At 41.1% G+C, this 19,868-nt stretch overlaps 2 non-coding genes across 2 annotated transcripts; both read right to left on the bottom strand.

Moving 5' to 3' along the window:
- Positions 1 to 1,267: 1,267 nt before the first annotated feature.
- Positions 1,268 to 1,339, bottom strand: TRNAG-UCC (transfer RNA glycine (anticodon UCC)). Its single transcript has one exon. It is a non-coding gene; the product is annotated as a tRNA-Gly (tRNA).
- A 2,934-nt stretch (positions 1,340 to 4,273) lies between these two features.
- Positions 4,274 to 4,345, bottom strand: TRNAG-UCC (transfer RNA glycine (anticodon UCC)). The gene has a single exon. It is a non-coding gene; the product is annotated as a tRNA-Gly (tRNA).
- Positions 4,346 to 19,868: the final 15,523 nt, after the last annotated feature.

The raw sequence follows: 19,868 nt of genomic DNA, 5'->3' as shown, positions 1-19,868 counted from the left end.
GAGTGCACTTCTTCTTCTCCTTCTTCATTATTTCACATGAATGGCAATGTGATACCAGAAACGTTTTGTCCTTTCCACTTTCCAAGTTGTTCCAGGGTTCCTGTAGTCTCTTATTAATACATCGTCCTGTTGGTCCTATGTACCTGGCTCCACAAGAGAGTGGAAGCCTGTACACAACACCTGTCTTGTATCCAACATATGGGTTTCTATGTTTCACCCCACATTCTTGCTTCTTCGCTTCTCTTTCACTTTGAATAGCCGGGCAGATCCTCTTCATCCTCAGCGGGGCGGTCAATGCGACGTCAACACCATACCTCTTGCCTACATTTTTGAGGCCATGTGAAATTCTGTGCACATACGGTACCACTGCAACCTTCCTCTTCTTCTCACCCATGCTGGGCAGGGATTTCAGTCTGTGCGTTCTTTTAAGGCTCTTCAGTACCCGGAAACTGGCCTCAATAATAACCGACTCCTGATAACCGGCCTTTGCAATTCTTGTCACTTGTCTTTCAAAACTATTGCCCATGCCGTGGTAACAAGATTTCTTCAACGCATTTAATAAGCATGTGTTGATCATCCCATTCTTCACTAATTTGGAATGCCCTGAATTGGAGCTTAGCAACGGCTTCATCGATCTCGGGTTGTATTCCCAACAAACAATATCATCACCGAATTGAATCAATAGATCTAAATACTGTAACCGATCGTCCACTGGTTCTTCAACAGTAAATTCCAGCCCGGATCCACACTCAGTAAAAACATCCGTAGTGTCCTTCATTCGTTGATTGAATCCTTCACGGTCTGTGAATACTGAAAAGTCGTCCACATACCTGAAGGTGGAATGATGCAGGCCCTCCAAGTTATCCTTCAGGTGTCTGTCTACGTACTCAAAAAAGATGTCACTCAAAACCGGTGCAACACTCGACCCAATACATACTCCAGTCAATGAATGTGACTTCATTGACGCCTCAGGTGTAAGTGTTGGAAGTTTCCTTGAACTTTTGAGGTTCTACCTGGAGTCCACCTTCATAGGCTGGAAGAACAAGCTGTATACGCAGAAGGCTGGAGTATGCATTGGGTCGAGTCGAAGACAATACAAACACACACAAGACATTGATATAATAAGCCTGCCAGGGGCTGGCTTCGTCAAATTCCTTTAGATCCATCAAAGCGTCTACCCTTGACAACCGCTCAGGGTTACCATCGACAAACTTCACAATCTCGATAAACAAATTCACCGTTCATAGGAAAAAAAGAAAAAAGAAATTGCGTCGGCCGGGAATCGAACCCGGGTCAACTGCTTGGAAGGCAGCTATGCTAACCACTATACCACCGACGCCGATGGACGAGATGGAGTTACGCAACAGGTTTTCAATGAATTATTTTTAGCGCACTGAAAGGATGAGGGGAGGGTGTCCGGCACGAGAATGTAGGCCAATGGAGCGCTTGAAGACCGGCTGAGCCAAACGACTGAGCATCGCCTGACAGATACTACAGGTGGCTGCGTCAGAGCAGAGAGCGTTCTCTTGTCCCGTAGGACTTCGTTGGCCGTCTCGCACATACAGGGACGCAAAAAAAAAAAAGACAATACTGGGAATTGCTTACGTGCAATGGCTACCTTTACAAACGCGCAATATATCTGGACGCGGGAACAACTGAATATTTTACCCGTGCTCACCCATCACTTCTCTTCTTTGACAGGTGTCATTACTATTTATTGGGGCGTGACAGCGTGACCGTGGTTTAGGTCAAAAGTAAAATGAGTCAGATCAGACCTACATGTAGCGCAAAAGGCAAAATTGAGAGGTAGCCGGACTTGCTCTATGGATTCATGGCAATTTGGAAGCAATTTCTAAATCCAGACGTTAACTCAGTATGTTTCCGTGGTCAGCCCGATTATATCATTTGCCACATAAATAAATTTCATTCTAAGCATACCAAAAAAAGGCACAGTGACAAGGAAGAGACATAAAAACGGCGGGACCAGGGACTGTTGCTTGGATGACCCAGTTACTTTCAAATGTATTCATTGTCTGTGTCTCTGTTGCCCTGTGAATAGGATAAATTTTAGGGAACCAACTAGCCCAAACTAAAGCTTTACTTTTTTTCATTTTAAACATGAATGGATGTGGAGGATTCTGTCAGTCATTTAGTGGCACAAACCAGCTGACTCTCGACTGACTCCGGAATGTGCTAGCGACGAGCATGTTTTTGACAGCAGGTCGGAATGGATTCGAACTGGCCACTTATTGATGCAATGAGCTTTGCTTTCTACCAGTAATGCACCTTGTGTAAAATAAAATAGAAGCCGTAAAATAGAGTATTTATAGTTGTTTTTTTTTTTTTCCTTTTCAAAAGGCATTGATACCTAAAATGTGCTTTACAAACAGCATCTTAGACATATTTATCAAACCATATGAGGAACGTCTGCTGCCACAGGAGGCAGAAAATACTTGATGTTACTCATCTCAACAGCTAGCCCGGCGAAAAAACTGCTACAAAATTTCACCAGCATACTGCGTCTGAATATTTCTCAAGCTGTTTCCTGATCGCGGTATGCTCCTGATTATGAGCGTGTTCTTAGCATTCATAAATAGTCAAACTTTGCCAATTTTACACCGTAATAAGTGTATTTTTCTTACTGTATACATTACCCTTTTTACTATTTTTATCTAGGGTTCAATATCCACAAAATGCTCGGAAGGTCATATTTGCCTAGTCGCGCGGTATCATTTTAGGCACGAAGATGAGTATGAAAACCGTCTAATTTGCATTTTTAATGTACCCAGTCAGGCACAGCTTTCTATTGATAGGCTCTCAAGGTGTTCACATGTGATGCTGAGAAGGGAAGCGCAAAAAGCGCTATCTAATTTACCGCTTATTCCTTCCTCGGCTGTTTTCAAGCTCTAAGTGCATGGAGGTGGCGTAGTAATTTGAGCGTTGCAATCTTGTGTGCGAGGGGCTTCGTTCGATCTGCTTCCCTGTTTGATACCCGCCTGTTTCCAACGGATACAGCCTTTCCCCGCTATGCGTTGTTCACATGTGAAGGCGTGACAAATCAGCATCCACTGCGTCTTTGGTTCACAGTCCGCCGGCGTCACGTGGTTGTTTCTCTTCTAATCTCCAGTCATTTATGTTCCAGGTATAGAATAACAACACTTAAAATTCCCACTGATTAGAGACACTAACAATGAAAAAGGAGCGAAACATTACCATATGCTTCCCTTGATTTCACCGATTGTTAGATTTCTTGACATGTATGTTACAACGATCCCCATTTTCCAAACCCTTGTTTTCATAAGTTTAAACTTTCTGAAGCTGACCTCTATGCTAGTTTGTGCGCTGGCATGGACTGCTGCTGCATGCTTTTGTAGTTAAAACGATTTCAGATTATAGCAATATGTTTTGAGATTGACCTTGGTATTTTCAGTTTTCTAATAACGCGTAGCTTGTGGCATAATGTTGGAAAATTGTCTGTTGGAAACGACCTTTCCGTAAATTTGAATACGTAAATGAGCTGCCACCTGTCGTAACTCTTGTGAGTGAAAGCGTATCAAGCGAACAGTCAACGGCGCCATAGGGGATGCCTTATTTTTTAAATGTCGGTTGCTGACATGAATTAGGACCTTAATCTTTTCTAGGCGAAAGATAAATAGATACAAAGTAGAAAAACAAGGCTTCGCTGGTGCAAATTTAACCTAAGACCTCCCTGTACCGCGTCCGGTGCTCTTGCCATCTGAGCCATGTTGCGAGGGTCCAACCTTTCACTTTCTTTGGAAATAATGTTACCTCCAACCAAAATTTCACAATGTTCACCAGCGCCCCCTTCATCCCCAACGGCGGACGTGGAACTTCCTGTATATTACCGGAAGTGTCACATAGAAGGTAATCAAAAGAGAGAGAAGGAGCCATATGATAATCCTGTTATGCTGCCCCTGGCCGCAAGGTGGCTGGAATCAAGACCCTCAAAAGCTAATAAGTAGATTAAGCACACAGCTGCAGACAAAATTACGGGCTCGATCTTATACGCAAGTGAAAGAAGCCAACAGTGAGCGAGGCTGAGGAAAGTGTAGGGGATTGATTTTTTGTGCGCGTACTTGTTCGAAATAAGCGCTGTGAACCGTTGCATGTGCGATGAATATAAGAAATGGCTGAGGTGGTACCGGTTTCAATGTGATCGCCGCACAGAAATGAGACATTATAATTACTTGCACAATACCTGGCTGTAAGGAGCTTGTATTGATGAGGGGGCTACGGGGAAAGAAAAAAATCGTGCGTCAGCCGGGAATCGAACCCGGGTCAACTGCTTGGAAGGCAGCTATGCTAACCACTATACCACCGACGCCGACGGAGGCTGTACCTTACGCAACGGGTTTTCAACGAATTGCTTTTGGCGCAGTTAAAGGGTGAGGGCCGGCGGCAAGAAAATGTAGGCCAGTGGAGCGCTCGAAGACCGGCTGGGCCGAAAACGACTGTGCAGAGAGCGCCTCATTTTTTTTTTTTAAATTGTCTTCTTGTGAGAGGAAAAACAAAACATAACAGGCTACTCATTATCATCATCATTAAATAAATGATGATTGAAGGACACCTAAGTTGGGCGTTGCATAAGGGAGTTGTAAAAATGCAGTCACGAACAACAGGAACATTTCGAATATTACAGTGAAGAAGGAAAACAAAAGTGCATTACATACCGAGACATTGAACAATCATAGACACACGGTGGCCATGACGCTATATCAGGGGGAGAAAAACTCGCTGTACTGAGGCAGTATGGAGTTAGAAGTAATATTAAACACTAAAGGCAAACCCAAGAAAAAAAAGTTTTGTGATTATGATTTGCCACTAATGGGCCTGACTAGTGCAGGTGTTGCATGTTTAACATTACCATGGCGTCAATTGCACCCCGTGAGCGCATTTCGCTTATCCTCAGCTCTTGTTTACATCAACGCTGCGAACTGGCGCGCTCGTAGTGACAGCTTGCAGGCGTGACTAGCCCAACCTGGACAATGTGCAGGTCGGAAGTGCATCGGAAATCGAAAAGTTTCATGCAGGCAGGGACGCCACGGTGACGTGAATGCGCAAAAGTCGAAGAATAAAGCAAGAATGATCTGCTCAAAGCTGCGCTGAACGAAGAACTTAGGTGATTAAATTTAGAGCTGAGACATTCAGAAACATAAATAGCACATGCCAGAAATAAAACAAAATATTATCGGGTTTAGTAGGATAGAGTATAAATACAGGCATAAATATATCGAGCGCTCTACAGGAATCAGTCCTGAAAGAATACGGAAGGTTAAAAGAGTTGTGCGGCCCAGTCATACTCCGGGACAAACCAGCCAGCGGCGCATTTAAGCTGCGAGATCAGATGCGGAATAATATAACCATGCCAAAATTGATTCCATTCCACCGGCGATGACGTCAAAATTGGATACCATGACGTCAAGGCATGACTTTTTACGAAAAGAGCCAATGAGATAGTAACAGGCACGCCCAAACGCTTTGCCTTGTTTTTGTTTTTTTAACGAAGCCCATAAAACGAGTTTATTGTTGAAGAAAATTCATTTCCTACGAAGTTAGTAGCAGTGAGATGTGTAATGAATTCCTGTGACACCGTGCAACGCAATCTCATTATGGACGTATTCAAAATTTGACCGACCAATCGCAGAAAGTGTGATGGCAAGGAATCGTTTTCTGATCCAATAGAATCGCTATATTATTCCACCCCAGGATTGTTAGCATATCGGTGGCGCTGGCCAGGCCGGAGTTTTTGAGAATGCGTTGTCGTTCGGTGAGAAGCTGCGCCACGTCAGGGGCAAGAGTCTGGTGCTGTCGCGGGTACGAAACGCCGGCATGCAATGGGAGGCTATAGCGCATATGCTCAAAAACAAACCTTTGTTTGTTTGTTTCTTTGTTTTTAGATTTCCTTCTTCAGAAAACCTCATTTCCCGCAAATGACGAAATAATGACTCTGTCATGTGCGTATAGATCGCAACAGAGAGGGATATGATGGAAAATGCTGTTCGATACCTTAGAGTTGGCCACGGGAATTGTGTCACTTCAGCGACCGTTACCAAACATGATGGTGCTAATGTTTTTTTATGGTTGCGTTCTGTGCTCGTAGAATTTAAAATCAATTACCAGGCGTAAAAAGAATGCTCTCATTCGCGATGTGTTTTTCTAAATTTAATTTATTGAAACGAGGTCGCATGTTACGGAACATATGAACTCGACCAGAATGAAATTATAATGTCGTATTTAAGAGCAAATGTTGACTATGTCGTTGATAATAAGCCAAAGAAAACGTTTCCTTCGCCTGACATGAACCGTTCTCATTTCCTTGTTTTTTTTTTTTTTTCATTTCTGAATGCAAGAATATTACTCAACACAAGTATACACCTCTGCGCAAGATATAACACTGGCATCGTCCCCAAGGGTTAGGAGAGAACTGATATGCTGCTGTGATTTTCTTTCTGCAGAAGCTGACGCCAGCCGTGCCTGAATGGACTCCACCAGGAACGCCTCTCTCACTCGCATTCCCTTAATGCCGGAAGTGTCTTGGACATTGTGTCGTTAGCCTGTGTATCCGGAAGCGACGTGGACAGTGGACAAATTCCTTGCTGCTGGAGGCAACGGGGACATTCTTCGCGCCGGCTTCCGTTCCAAGCCTGTGGGTGATAGTGGTGCTGGCTGTCTGCTGTGAACTGTTCGACCACATACTGTGTTCGCGTCTGCGAAGAAGGCAGAGTTGGATTCTTCCCTTAAATTATGTTGTGTGTTAGTGTTTGTGTACATAGAGTAATGTTGTGCCATCGTTGCCAGAAGCGTTATGCAGGACGTGTTTTGTCCATCTGTTTGTAATGTCTGTTTTCCATACAGCCATGTTCTGCAAAATGTTTACCTGTTCGTGCCTGTAATCGTTAGCCGCCGCACGCATCCTGATGCCGCGCGCCATCGCCATTAGCTAGCATGTATTTTATTTTAAATATGGTTAGAAACTGGTATAAACATCGACCTTTCTACTTGCAGAAACAGTGGAAAACAACGAGGGAAAAAATGCGAGATGGAGGCGGTGGCTTTTTCTTTAAATTAGGCGGGCCATTTGCACTCGAAGCCCGAATATTTGCACGTAGGGCGGCAAATGGTTACAGCTCCAGAATGATAAAATAAGTAAGAAATCCTAACTAAAGGCTTGTGCATGCCATGAATCTAAAATTCCAATTTGTGTGGCATTAGGCCAAAGGTAAAGCATGGCCTTATATGCTTGATGAGAAATAACTGAGATAACGAAAAAACTTTGGATGGCTATCTTTCAAAGTTAATGAAACATGTGCAAAAAACCAAAGCTTCCTATGAACTAAAAAGGTTAAAAGCCTATTTTTTTTTTCACATGTCAAACATAATCAAGGGAGAGCACGGCTTTAAATGTGATACACTGTTGCATATGCTCTCCATGGTTAAAATGTGCTTCTTTTTAAGGGAAATGTTCTTTTTTCCTGAATGCTAGATTGAGCGACTGTTATTCTAAGCTCTCGTCGCCTTGCTTGCTGCTTCCGACAGACTTTCCAGTCAACAATGTGCGCTTTTTATTGTGCTAATCCTCTCAAGGGCATTCCTGAAGGGCATTATATTGAAAGCACACTTTCTTTACCAAAGTAAAAAGAGGGGCATTTGTTTTTTTTAAACCTTCACTTTATTATAGTTACTGCCTTCCGTTTTATTCTCGAGGAAGCCAATGCGTATATGTCACAATGAAGCGGTGAGAAGAACATAAGCTCGGGAAAAGGTTTTGTTTAGATATGACCTCTAGATTGTGCCATTTGAGGTCATATGTGTAAGTACAAATTTACAGAAATACGAATAACACCTTTTTGTATTCTTCAACTGGTAAAATAAGCAATAATTATTGAATGAATAAAGCCTTTATTGGAACGGAAGGCATTACGTTCAGCAAAACGCACCGCTGTGCTGACCTTAGCTCGTGAGTGTGAGGTCGTAGAGTGGTTTGTGGCCCTTCGGTGTTTACGTTGAGCGTTGAGTTGTTGCCCTATTCTGCAGCTCCGGTGTAAAAAGAAAAAAAAAACATCTAACTTCGCTGAGTAACACAAAATTCAGTGATAGCCACTTGCAGTGGCAGATAAAGTACAGGTATTTTTCTTAATAATTTGTTTTCCTTGTAGCAGTACGCATGACTAACTAGGCTATCTCACATGTCACTCTTCTCGGACACCCTAGCTTGACTAGTTGCCGAGGTACATTGCACTGACGTCACACATGAAAGCACCGCATTCTCAGGAATCTACACAACATCGTGTTACATGCATTCCGAAGACGCCGATGCCGACGAGCCGACAAACGTGCCCTTAGGAACGGTGTCTGTGAAACAGTTTGTTATAGTACAGTTCTCACACGATGTGCCTGAAAGGGGGATCCTTGCTATTTAAACTGTAGTTTTCGGGCAAATGTTTGCATTTGCAGTATGTATACGCGTCCTCAGCGATGTCATAGACAGAAAGCAATATAATCATTTGAAAATGTTTTACATTTGTAGCAAACGTAGACATTGATGGTGATAGGGAGCAGGTAAAGAAGGCACAGATGATGCATGCCACAGAGCGTTTGTAAAAGCACCGACGCGCACTGCAGGTATTTGTTAAGGCATTCCGGGCGGTGTTGGAAAAGGCGCTGGTGCTTGTGATGTGTAAGCTTTCCATGTTTCCGCTTAAGTGCTTTCAAGAATCCCGCCTTCCCAAATTCAACATACCGGAAATTATTCGGGGCTCACTTTTATGGTTGCCTGAGCAAAAGGCGTTTAGGGCATCGATATATGCGCCAGCTTCTTGCTGAAAAATGCAATGATCGCTTAAGAGTATGAATGTCCTGTGTGACTCTCCTCACGTTTTAGCTGTCATGCATAGCAAAATCTTTCGGCAAACGAGAGGTCCTACGTTTCTCCAGACAGTGGACCGCAGAGTTCAGTTCAACACAAACTTCTGGCAGTCCTCTTAAAAGCCGGCTTGGGTAATCCGGCTTGGATATTTCAGCCACGTGCTAGGGAGTTTAAATCCATGAGGTCAATTATGGGATCTACTGAATGCGGCTGCACATCTAACGCTTTAACCGTGTGCTCAAAAACCAATACTCTCAGTTGAATCCAATAGGCATTTAACTGTCACACCTGTGTTCGCTATTTCTTGCTGCTTTTGAAACATTTTACCCCAAAACGTTTTTGTGTTAGATGTCATGCTTGGCATTCCCCTTGGAGATTATGCGTATAAAAATATGCAGTTTCTGTTTCTTGATTTAAAAACGAGCAACGAAGAAACAGCGCACTGTAAACAAATGGCCCAGCTTAATGCGTATGTTCCACTCGATGCCTTCCTGCGTAAAGCCGAATTTGCACCACATAACTACAGGTTTCATTGATATGCGTTCATCACGGCTTTATTCAACAGCAGCCTCCTCCCAATTTCTGCAATAAGAGAAGCATTTGAGCACTCTTTGCCTGAACTACAGTTCAACTTCGGAAAAGGGCAGGACTGTCTTTCACTTCTGCCCTTTGGCCTCCAAATTTGCGCAGGACTCAGATTGCTTCTTTTAGAACACAACAAAAAGGTAGTGAAACGACGAGTGTCAGCTGAGACTAAGGCTGTTTAGAAAAGTGAACGCATTGTGGTTTTGCGTATTGTGAAAATCACTTCCCAAGTATCGTTTCACACAACTGTTACTGCTCCGAAAAACAACCTAATTAATTCATTGTTTTAATCTGAAGTTCTGCATTTCTACAAAGAAGTCAATGAGCAAACAGGGAGAACCGGATGTTTTATTGGTGATTGCAGAAATTGTTATCATAAAGTCTGCTGGTTAACTGTTGCCTTGTGAAATCAACGTTTTGTGCTTCGTAGCGCAATAGGAAGGATATGTTCAAGCAATCATTTCAGGCCTGCTACAAAAAAGTCGCTAGTCGCAAAATATTTTATCAAGGAAAATGAAGGTGATGCTTTAAAGGCTCTTTGGCAATAAATATGTTAGAAATCAGGCGTCGATCAACTCGACCTTGCATGCTGCCCTTTGTTCTTGAAATACAATTTTTTTTCATCAAAAATATTTGAAGATCAACTTTAGCGTTCCTAAATTTTAGCTTTTGTGGCATTAGTATTTGTTTCTTTAGCCTTGCAGTCGACAAATCGCATTTACAAGTGTATCCTATCCAATGCATGAAGCAACCGGCGTGGTGTCGTGGAACGACATTGCTGAGGAAGGGTTTAGAATTAACGCATACAATATAAACAAAAAGCTGTAAAATATAAAATGACTTCAGTGACGCGATAAATACCAGTCATTTTTCATTCACGATAAGCAACGTGTTCTTTGGAATTGGCGTAACATTTATCTGCAGCGATATGTGTAATATCGTACCTGTTACGCGTGGAACATTTCGGTACTTTTGCAGCATACATTTCGATTTGAGTTATTAACCACGGCATTTCCATTGGTTTGAAATGTGCCCATACCTATCGGTTTTGCTGCGCAATGCGAAAGTTTATAAATTTCCCTCGTGCATGCAGAAAATTTTTGTTTTCGTTTTTATTGTCACGGGCGTGAAGGCATATTCAAGTCTTCAGAATTCAAAACGAAACACCAGGATCCAAGCGGAACTATTGTCGATATTCTTTAGTGCTCCAACTTTTCGAACAGCGGAAGAATTAGGGCTGTAAAATTATATACACCATATATAGGTAAAAAGTTTCTGCCGTTCAGGTCTGTAAGACACAAGGGATTGGTGCGCATATGGTAGCCTTACTAGGGCTCTCTACAGCAGAAATTTCGAAGCGTGAGGGATGTACGAACCGTAGGCAGTTAGTTGTGTCTTGGTAAGGATTCGTTTCTGGCTAATATAGTTCTTCGCCGCATTTGCTCAATCATACCAGCAGTCACTAGTTTCGCTGGCTTCTCGCTGTTTCAAAATAAATAGTGGCAGCGTATTGCTCGGTCGTGTAGCGTGCTCAATGAGCTAATATTACTGAATCAGTGCTTTTTCCTGGGTTGCGCCCGGACGATTACCTACGTATCATGGCAAGACAAGCTGATGAATATTTAGCTGGAATTTAAGGACAAGTTTGAACACAACAAAAGTTACGTTCTGTTCCCAATCAGGACAAACCAACTATGTGATGCACGAATATATTGCAGGAGAGCGTTTTGCTTAGTGAACATAATATGCTTCTTTATGGCATCAATATGAGTAAACTGATTGTCTGCTTAGTTTTTATTTTCGCTGTATTGTTTAGCTGTGTACACATTGATTTCGTTCAATACTTGAGCGAACAGTGCCAATCTTTTTTCTTTTCTGACAAAAAAAACAAAACAAAAAACTGCTGAACATTTGCCGAGAAGTGCAGAAACGTTTACATTTTTATTTCTTTAAAATAAAGTATTTTTGTCAAGAACACTGTGTGAATGGACATTTACTTCAAAGTTGGAGCGCAGATTGGATATTCCAATGGAAAATCGAATATGCGAAGCCTGCTAAACTATAAAATTGGCTTTTATGTCACACATCATAAATCTTTTCTTTTACAAGCACATGAAAAAAGAATTCTAACACAATATTGTTTCAGCGTCTACTGTGCTTATCGTTCTAGTGGTGAAAAGTTAGTCTCCGAAGTAAACGAAGAGCAAAGGGTCTGTGTATACTCAAACACAAGCGCAAAGATGAGACAGAAAAAGCAATAAGCTTGATCATTGGCGTCTCTCATTGCCTAAGTCGCTTTGGGACATTAAACCTCTTAAAACCAAATCACTGTCGAAAAAAAAAGATAGAACGAGAATACATTAGCTTCATATACCACGGTCACCATGACCCTCGTGAGTACTATAGTTCGCGTTCTAAACAAACCACGATATCCACTTTTCAAAAATAAATTTTAATGTGTGAGTTCTACTCTTCATTCTGCAACTCCCAAAGGTCATTCACTCGTTCGTTCGACCTTGAGACGCCAGAAGTGAGGCGTGGTCAACGACGTCACTCTACGAGACCTACTGCGAAGAGGCGCATCTGCTGCGCTACTCGGAGGCTCTCCGCATGTATACCACGTAACTGGGCAGGGGTTTAACAATCGCTTCTTAAGGGTGATGTATAACGATGCCCGACAGAGCTTACACTGGGATAACTAACAAATCTTTTTGCGGTTATGAGCGCGCCTTCTAATTTCGCTAAATTGAAAACAAAAATGGTTGCACGCAAATATAAGATCCCCCTTTTTTGAGAGCATGAGCGCGTAGACAAGGCTGCCGGCGCACGTGCTCCCTCAGTCATGGAGCCGAAGCCATGGGAGTCCCGAAGTGGTGCGGCGTTCGCATCGCGATCTCCGGCCAATTGCGTTGCTTCGTTCCGAAACTATACGACAGCTTGCCACACAGAACGCCAAAAGCCGGCCAAAAGCAGCTTCGATAACTCTGACAGCCTGTTGTCAGGCATACCTGCAATCGGCGGCCATTCGGCGGAGCTTGGCAGTTTCGCGGGCGTCGCGTGCCCGCGTTGCTTTGTTTCGTGTCAGCTGTTTGACTGCATTAATGGAGGTCGGAATGAGTTTGAAGATGGCTGCGACTGCTTGAGAATAAAGTGAACTGTAATCGCATTTGCTAACTCTGCTTGCCCAAAAAAATGTTACTTCTCGTGCTCGTCATAACAAAATATAATAAAATGCTTGAAACAAATTCACAAATATGGCAGTAATTGAACATTAATATATGGTAAAATCCATGAACAACAAGGACAACGATACAAAAAAGAAAAAGTTACCTGTGTGGTTATAACTTTGCTAATAAAAATGTTTTCATGTTATTATTGAAAAGCCTCTACGACTGAACTGTTTTAACATATGAGGGTAGTGAATTCCATAGAGTTATAGCTGAAAACAAAAGGGTTTGCTTGCCATATTTAGTGTTAACTCTCGGAAGTAGCAAATTGTCGTTTTGAGAAATCTAGTCAGGTTACTGTTTAGAGAGGAAGATGACGGAAGGGCAGTAAAGACAATGTCACCATTACGAGCGCTGTATATAAATGTGGCTAATCTTAGGTGGAGCAGACTCAATAAAGGGAGGATATTAAGATTTCGATATATAGGGGCAGCTGAGGCAGTGGACGGGGAAGAGGTAAGAATCCGAAGTTTTGTAAATGACGGATGCTTGACATATGAGTGAGATATGTAGTGCCCCAGGATGATATGCAGTAGGTTAAGTGACTGTGAACAATTGCGAAATAAAGTGGCCGAAGAATATGTGGCTGAAGCCTGAAAGAAATGACGTGTTCGGAGAAGCACCCTAATGCCAAAGGCGACTTTTTTGCATAATGATTCAGTGTGCATGTTAAATTCGTTTATTAAGATGCCAAGAAAGGTAGTACATTTAGAAAGTGGAGGAGGAGGAGGAGGAGGAAAAACTTTATTTAAATTAAAAAAATGTAAACACTCCCAGGAGGTTATCCAAATAAAGCGGAACAATATTAATCGATTGTTTATTATGCGAATGAGAGACCATGAAATGTGTTTTATGGGATTAATTTTAAGCTGATTATCTTGACACCAATGAACTAGAATTGTAAGTTCAGCTTCAATGTTGGGATCAAATCATTTATGTTTCTGTCGCTAGTATATAATGTAGTGTCATCGGCGTATAGAATGCAGTCAGATTTGGTGAAATAACTATAGGCAGATCGTTAATGTATATTAAGAAAAGCACTGGTTCTAAAATTGAACCGTGTGGCACACCTTGGTTAATGGATACTGGCTGAGATAAAAGGTCGGCAAACTTTACAATTTGAATTCGGTCAGTAATATAACCGCGTATAAATGTTAATGCTGGAACGCAGATTCCCAGAGATTCCAGTTTGGAAAAAAGTATGGTGCGGTTAGTTGTATCAAAAGTTTTAGTACAGTCTATAAAAACAGCTCCCGCCCAAAGTCCTTGGTCAATCAAACATTTGATAGCGTCAATTAGTTCTAATAGCCCAAGCTCTGTTGAATAGTTGAGACGAAATACAAACTGGTGGGGATTTCAGAGATTAAACTTAATGAACTACTTTATAAAACAATTAACCAAAAGTTTCTCTATGAGCTTGCTAAAAATGGGCTAAACACTTATTGGTCGATAGTTAGACATATTATTAAGGTCACATTTTGTAAAGACCGGTACTACTCTGCCCCTTTTTAACGCTAGAGGAAAAGCGTCTGTTTTAAACATTTTATAATTACGGTTAGCGAACACAAAAGAAGCTGTCGTGCCACAGATTTCATCTTAGATGGATGGATCAGATCTAAGCCTGATCCAGTATTCTTTAAGGAAGATATTGGGGTTATGGTTTATTCGGATGACGTGGAGTACAAATAAAATGAATATCGTCAGCGCGAAGTATTATAAGCAATTGAAGCTTGCATTGCGCGGGCACTTGAAAAAAAGAAATTAAACGCGTTGGCTATGTCCAATGGATCAGTTAGCGTCTTATTACCGTCATGGAATTAGTCTGTAGTGGGTTGTGGGAGGTCTATGCGAAGATCAAATTTTATGAGCGGCCAAAGTTTTGCATTGTTATTTCCATATTTACTATTCACTTTTTCATAGTAGTACCGTTTGGCATTTTTAAGTAGTGCAGTGAGTTTTCGAATACGCGCGAAAGCGGTTTTTGAGGGAAAGGCTAAATGGCTGTCGTTTGACTTTTTTTTATGAAGCATATCTTTTCTGCGAATATACCGCAGCAGTTCATTTGTTATCCATGGATTTCTGGGCGCAGAATACCAACGCTGAACTGAAGATATGGACGTCAAGCGTATCGCATAAGTCTTTAAAAGCAATTTCAACACACGGTTTATTGGTTATAGCGGTCCAATCTATATGAGATACGATGTTAACAAACCGGTCGGAGTGAAATGAATATGAGATGGAGACACTAGGCTTCTTTATAATGACACTTTCAAGTAGTAGAAAAACGGGGTAATGGTCAGTTAAATCGAAGTGGACTACCCCTGCAGTGCGAGGTGACAGAATGTTAGCTAAAACGTGATCAATGAGTGTGTGCGGGCCAAGAGCTGTGCACCTTGTAGGTGTGTCAATTAAAGATTCTAAACCATGGCTACAAATGCATTTTGTATATTCAGAGCATTGGAAGTCAGATGTATTTGTGTTATCTATATCAATGTCGCCCATAATAATTATGTTACTGTTTTCGAGGCTCAGCAAGTTTAAGGCAAAAATCTGAGTAGGATAAAGACGGATAGCAATAAATAGAACCAGTTACGGTACGTTTGTTAGATCTACACACATTTCGTCAAGATATCACCGCGAAAAAAGAGGAGGGTGGTATTTTAGTTTTTACGAATCTAAGCAGCCTTCCCACTTTCGCCATTACGATCGAAAAAGAAAGGCTAAGGAGGTGATTAAAATCGAGTAAATAAGGTAGGTTTAGCCGGAATGACCCCCCCCCCCCCTATTTTATTTACTTATTTATTTATTTATTACAAGTTCCTGCAGCGCCCGAAGGCATTATTGCAGGGGGGGGAGATGACAAGTAATCTTGCTGGGAATGCCAGTGATAAAATACATAAAAATGAAGAAAAGAACACGACACAAGTGATAATGCAGAATGAGAAACATGCATCTAAAGGGGGCTACTGCGCTACGAACAAAGTGATGAAAACACTCAAAAAGAAAGTAATGAAGGAAACACACGCAAGAGAACTGGGCGCCACGTCACACATCCGATAAAAAATCCCGAAATAAATTTTCCGTGCAACACTCAGTAACGTCAGCTGGCAGTCGGTTTCACTCATTGATCATCAGTGGAAAGAACAAGGTTTTATATACATCTGTCCGGCATTTTATTTCGCCCATCTTCCACTGATGATCAAGTCGTCTAGACAAAAAGTGAGGTTGAAGCAGGTACCGGTCTTTGTCAATGCTGAACTTTCCAAAATAAATGCGATACATGATCTGAAGTCTGAAATGTTTTCTGCGGTGAGCTAAACATTCCCAACCAAGATGATGTTTAATAGACGTGACACAAGATGAAAAATTATAATTGTTAGACACAAATCTGGCAGCATTATTTTGGACGCGTTCGAGCATGTCAGATAAGTAAATAAACTGGGGATCCCATACAGGGCATGCATATTCAAGAATTGGCCTTATGTAAGTGAAATACAGGAGCTGCTTGACATTTGACTGCGCTTTTCTGAAATTACGCTTTAAAAAATTAAACATTCTGCAGGCTTTCGATGTAACATGCTCAACTTGTCTCGTCCACGTAAGGTTAGAGGTAAAATATACGCCGAGATACTTATATTCAGAAACTTTTTGCAGGGGAACATTATTTATTGAGTAGCAGGTCGGTAGAGGGGAACGCTTACGAGTGAACGAGACAAGTTTGCATTTTGAATTGTTCAAAGACATTTGCCATTTTGACCACCAGTACTGGATAAAATTTAAGTCTCGCTGAAGTTTTAATGAGTCAGAAGAACTTTCCACAACATGGTAAAGCACACAGTCGTCAGCATATAGCCGAACTTGGCAGGTGAGGTCAAGAACAATATCATTAATAAAAGTGAGAAAAAGAAGGGGTCCAAGGACAGACCCCTGGGGCACACCTGAGGAGACGTTTACGGAATCGGAATGACAGCCATTAATTACAACACGCTGCATGCGGTCCTGGAGATATGAACGAAGCCAGTCGAGAATATTGGGATGCAGACCAAGACAACGTAACTTATGTAATAATAGCACATGAGGTACAGAATCAAAGGCTTTTTTAAAATACAGAAATACACAATCAATTTGATATCCGTGGTCAAAAGAGGAAAACAGATCATTACTGAACTCAAGTAACTGGGTGGTACAGGAAAAACCCATTCTAAAGCCATGCTGAACTGGCGTAAAGAAGTCATGAGAGTCAAGGTGTTTCATGACTGCACTGTAAATTATATGTTTCAATGTTTTACAACACACCACTGCACCTGAGCTTCCACACCTGAAGTTAGACTTTTAGGGTTTGGGCCTTCTTATTCTTGATGATTCGTGTCAATTTTAAGGGCGGCAAACAAAAGAAGCAATACCTCAGGTACCTCTTGAGGCTTGACTCCTGTTCACTAACAGAGAGCTTTTCTTCCTCAGCTTCGTCCGGTATTTTCTCTTCCATAGTTTTCCTGCCTCTAGGCCCTCTAACATGTGTTATGTCAAGCCTTTATAAATTAGGAAAAGAAAACACTCAGAATGACATGTACGATTTGCGACGGCTTTCTTCCCGCACTGTGACTAAATTTATGCACTTTTCAATGCCGCCTGAGGAGGGCCGTTACGTGAGGTAAGGAATAACGACCTCGGTCCCAAGCTTCAAATAAATGGAGTCGGTTGTTATGGATATCTCATTCCAGTACTAATGACCCCAGTAGCGGAAGTTCTGCAATGGTTCGTAAACGACCATGTTGTGCCTTATGCTTTCGGGCTAGCGACATGATTGATATTTTAAAGCACAAATCCTAAACGTCATGTAAAAGAAAAATGAAGAAACATTACGCCACTTTCAAGGCAAGGTAGGAGGGCTCTGGATTTATAAGCAAACACTCAGTGCATTTGACAGAAGTCAAATATATGTTAGGCGGATATCAAGGATTTACACTTCTTCTAAAGCTAGTCAAAGAACGTATAGGCTCCCTGGTATCCAAAGTTAGGACGAATAAATTTCTCCGAAAGATGTAGTATTGAGGGGGGAGTGATCTTTAGATGCGTCTTATTTCTTGCAATAAGCATAACTACTGCCTTGTCAAGGTTTATTGACATCAATCATTTGTTCTGAAAAGACGCATCATCATTTAAAATGTTATTCAGTATGGGTTTATCTGGTACCGCGCATATTTAATAAAATAGCACAAAATAATCAGCAATAAGTTCTAATAATTTAATTTGATTTCAATTTGTACACACTTCAGCCTACAGGACCTACCGTGGAGTGGGTAGGTGCAAACCACCGTGAATAAAAACAAATATAAGGCATGACAGCAAAACTAAAATGGCGAGGTTGAAAACATAAGGGCCGCCCTGCAAATATTGAATATGTGGAGAAAAGTAAGTAAAAATATAAGTCAGTTATGACATGCATAAATATGCATATTGGACGTGAACGCACTTGGCAGGGCAATGAATTTCAGTGTTCAATGGTACGCGAAAATATTAAAATGAAACGTGCTGTTTTAAGTGTAAGTATAAAACGTGCGGTATTATACTTACACTAAGGGGCAGATTGTAGTGACCTGACGTTGGTTTGGCACTCTTTGGAGTCTGTGGGCCGGTGGGTAACACAGCGCACAAATTTCTAACTGTTACAATTTTCACCGAGGGGCGAGGTTAGTTAATGTTAATATATTTATTTATAATTGAAACTAAATTATTTCCTTTGGATGGCCCAATTTTTATTTTCTCTCAGCTGATGAGCGTTTAATGTAAAAAAAAAAGTTACGAAAATTGAACGAATGAGTGATTTTTACATTCGTATCCTGGTTTGCGGCGGTATCTAGGTTAATGTCTTTCTGAGATATCCTAAGTTCTTATGGCTTTATTGCATATGAAATTAAAACATTTAATCATCGCAAAAGACAGGAATAATGAATTCCTAGATATTTCTACTTCGGCACCTTTTTGACGAGGTATACTGGGAGAAGACTACAAAAACATTGCTGAGAAAGAGCAATTGCTGAACGCCAGAACCGTTTTCCGGAAATTATTATTCACCTGGCAACTTTCAGACCATATGCAGAATATAGAAATTGATTCGTTAATGCAAAAAGGATAATTTGAAGATTGAGTTACATCATACAAAACTCAATCATCGGCGTATATTCGAGTGTTCAAGGTAATGTTACAAGGCAGGTCATAAATAATAGATATTTAAGACAGAGACTTGTGGCATATGTTACAGGAGCGACGAAAGACTTGGAAAATACTCTAGTTTACAAGCTTTAAAAGCTAAGAAAGGAATTTAGAAATGAAAGCAAAATTCGGTTCTTTAATAATTCGAACATCCCCTTGGTTTAAATTACAGTGTCAAATGCTTTTAAAGATTACAGGGTCTCTTAAGATATGCTTTAGGAGGTGAACGACGAAAGCCAAGTAGTATTACTAGTAGTACTCATTAGTTGTCATTTTAGTCGTTAATAAGTATTTTCGTCATTTCTAGTCAATTGTACTCATGGTGGGCGTTATATATATTTTTCATTACATTCATTTGTAGTCATTTTATTCGTTACTACTAATTAGTAATCATTTCTAGTAATTTGTAATGAATTGTGGTCGTTACAAGTCGTCATTAGCATTTTGGTCATTAGAAATCTTTGGTAGTCATTGAAAATCAGTACAAATCATCAGTAAGTCATTTTAGTCATTACCACTAATTACTAAGCACTTCAGTCATTTGAATTCAACTGCTTTTCGTTGAACGCGTAAACATTCACCAGTGTTCTAAACTGGTTTACAGGAAAGGAAAGGTACAGTATTTGTCACTCGCGGAATGTCGCTGACTCATCTCGCGGAGAAATCTCGCTTACCGAGAGTTTCAACATGAGCCTATAAAAGCTTACGCCTTAAAAATAAATATGTGCGTCAGTATGATAACCAGAAATTTTACTATGCGCGGTATTATAGGCCAGTTCTGATACTTGGTTAGATCTACTGAAAGCTCCCCTAAAGTTATGCTGGAAGTTATATAAAAAAAGCTATTAATTTCAAGCCTTTTTACGATGTGTCTACGAACGACACAAATTAGAATTTTACACGGTTTTTTGCAGATGCCAATATCTTGTTTACATATCACTTAAATACAGACAGAA

This window comes from Amblyomma maculatum, chromosome 11 (assembly GCF_055883805.1).
Source record: "Amblyomma maculatum isolate TAMU_Amacu chromosome 11, ASM5588380v1, whole genome shotgun sequence".
NCBI classification, from domain to species: domain Eukaryota; kingdom Metazoa; phylum Arthropoda; class Arachnida; order Ixodida; family Ixodidae; genus Amblyomma; species Amblyomma maculatum.
The sequence above is the reverse complement of the archived record's forward strand: the minus strand, read 5'-3'. Positions and strand labels throughout refer to the sequence as shown.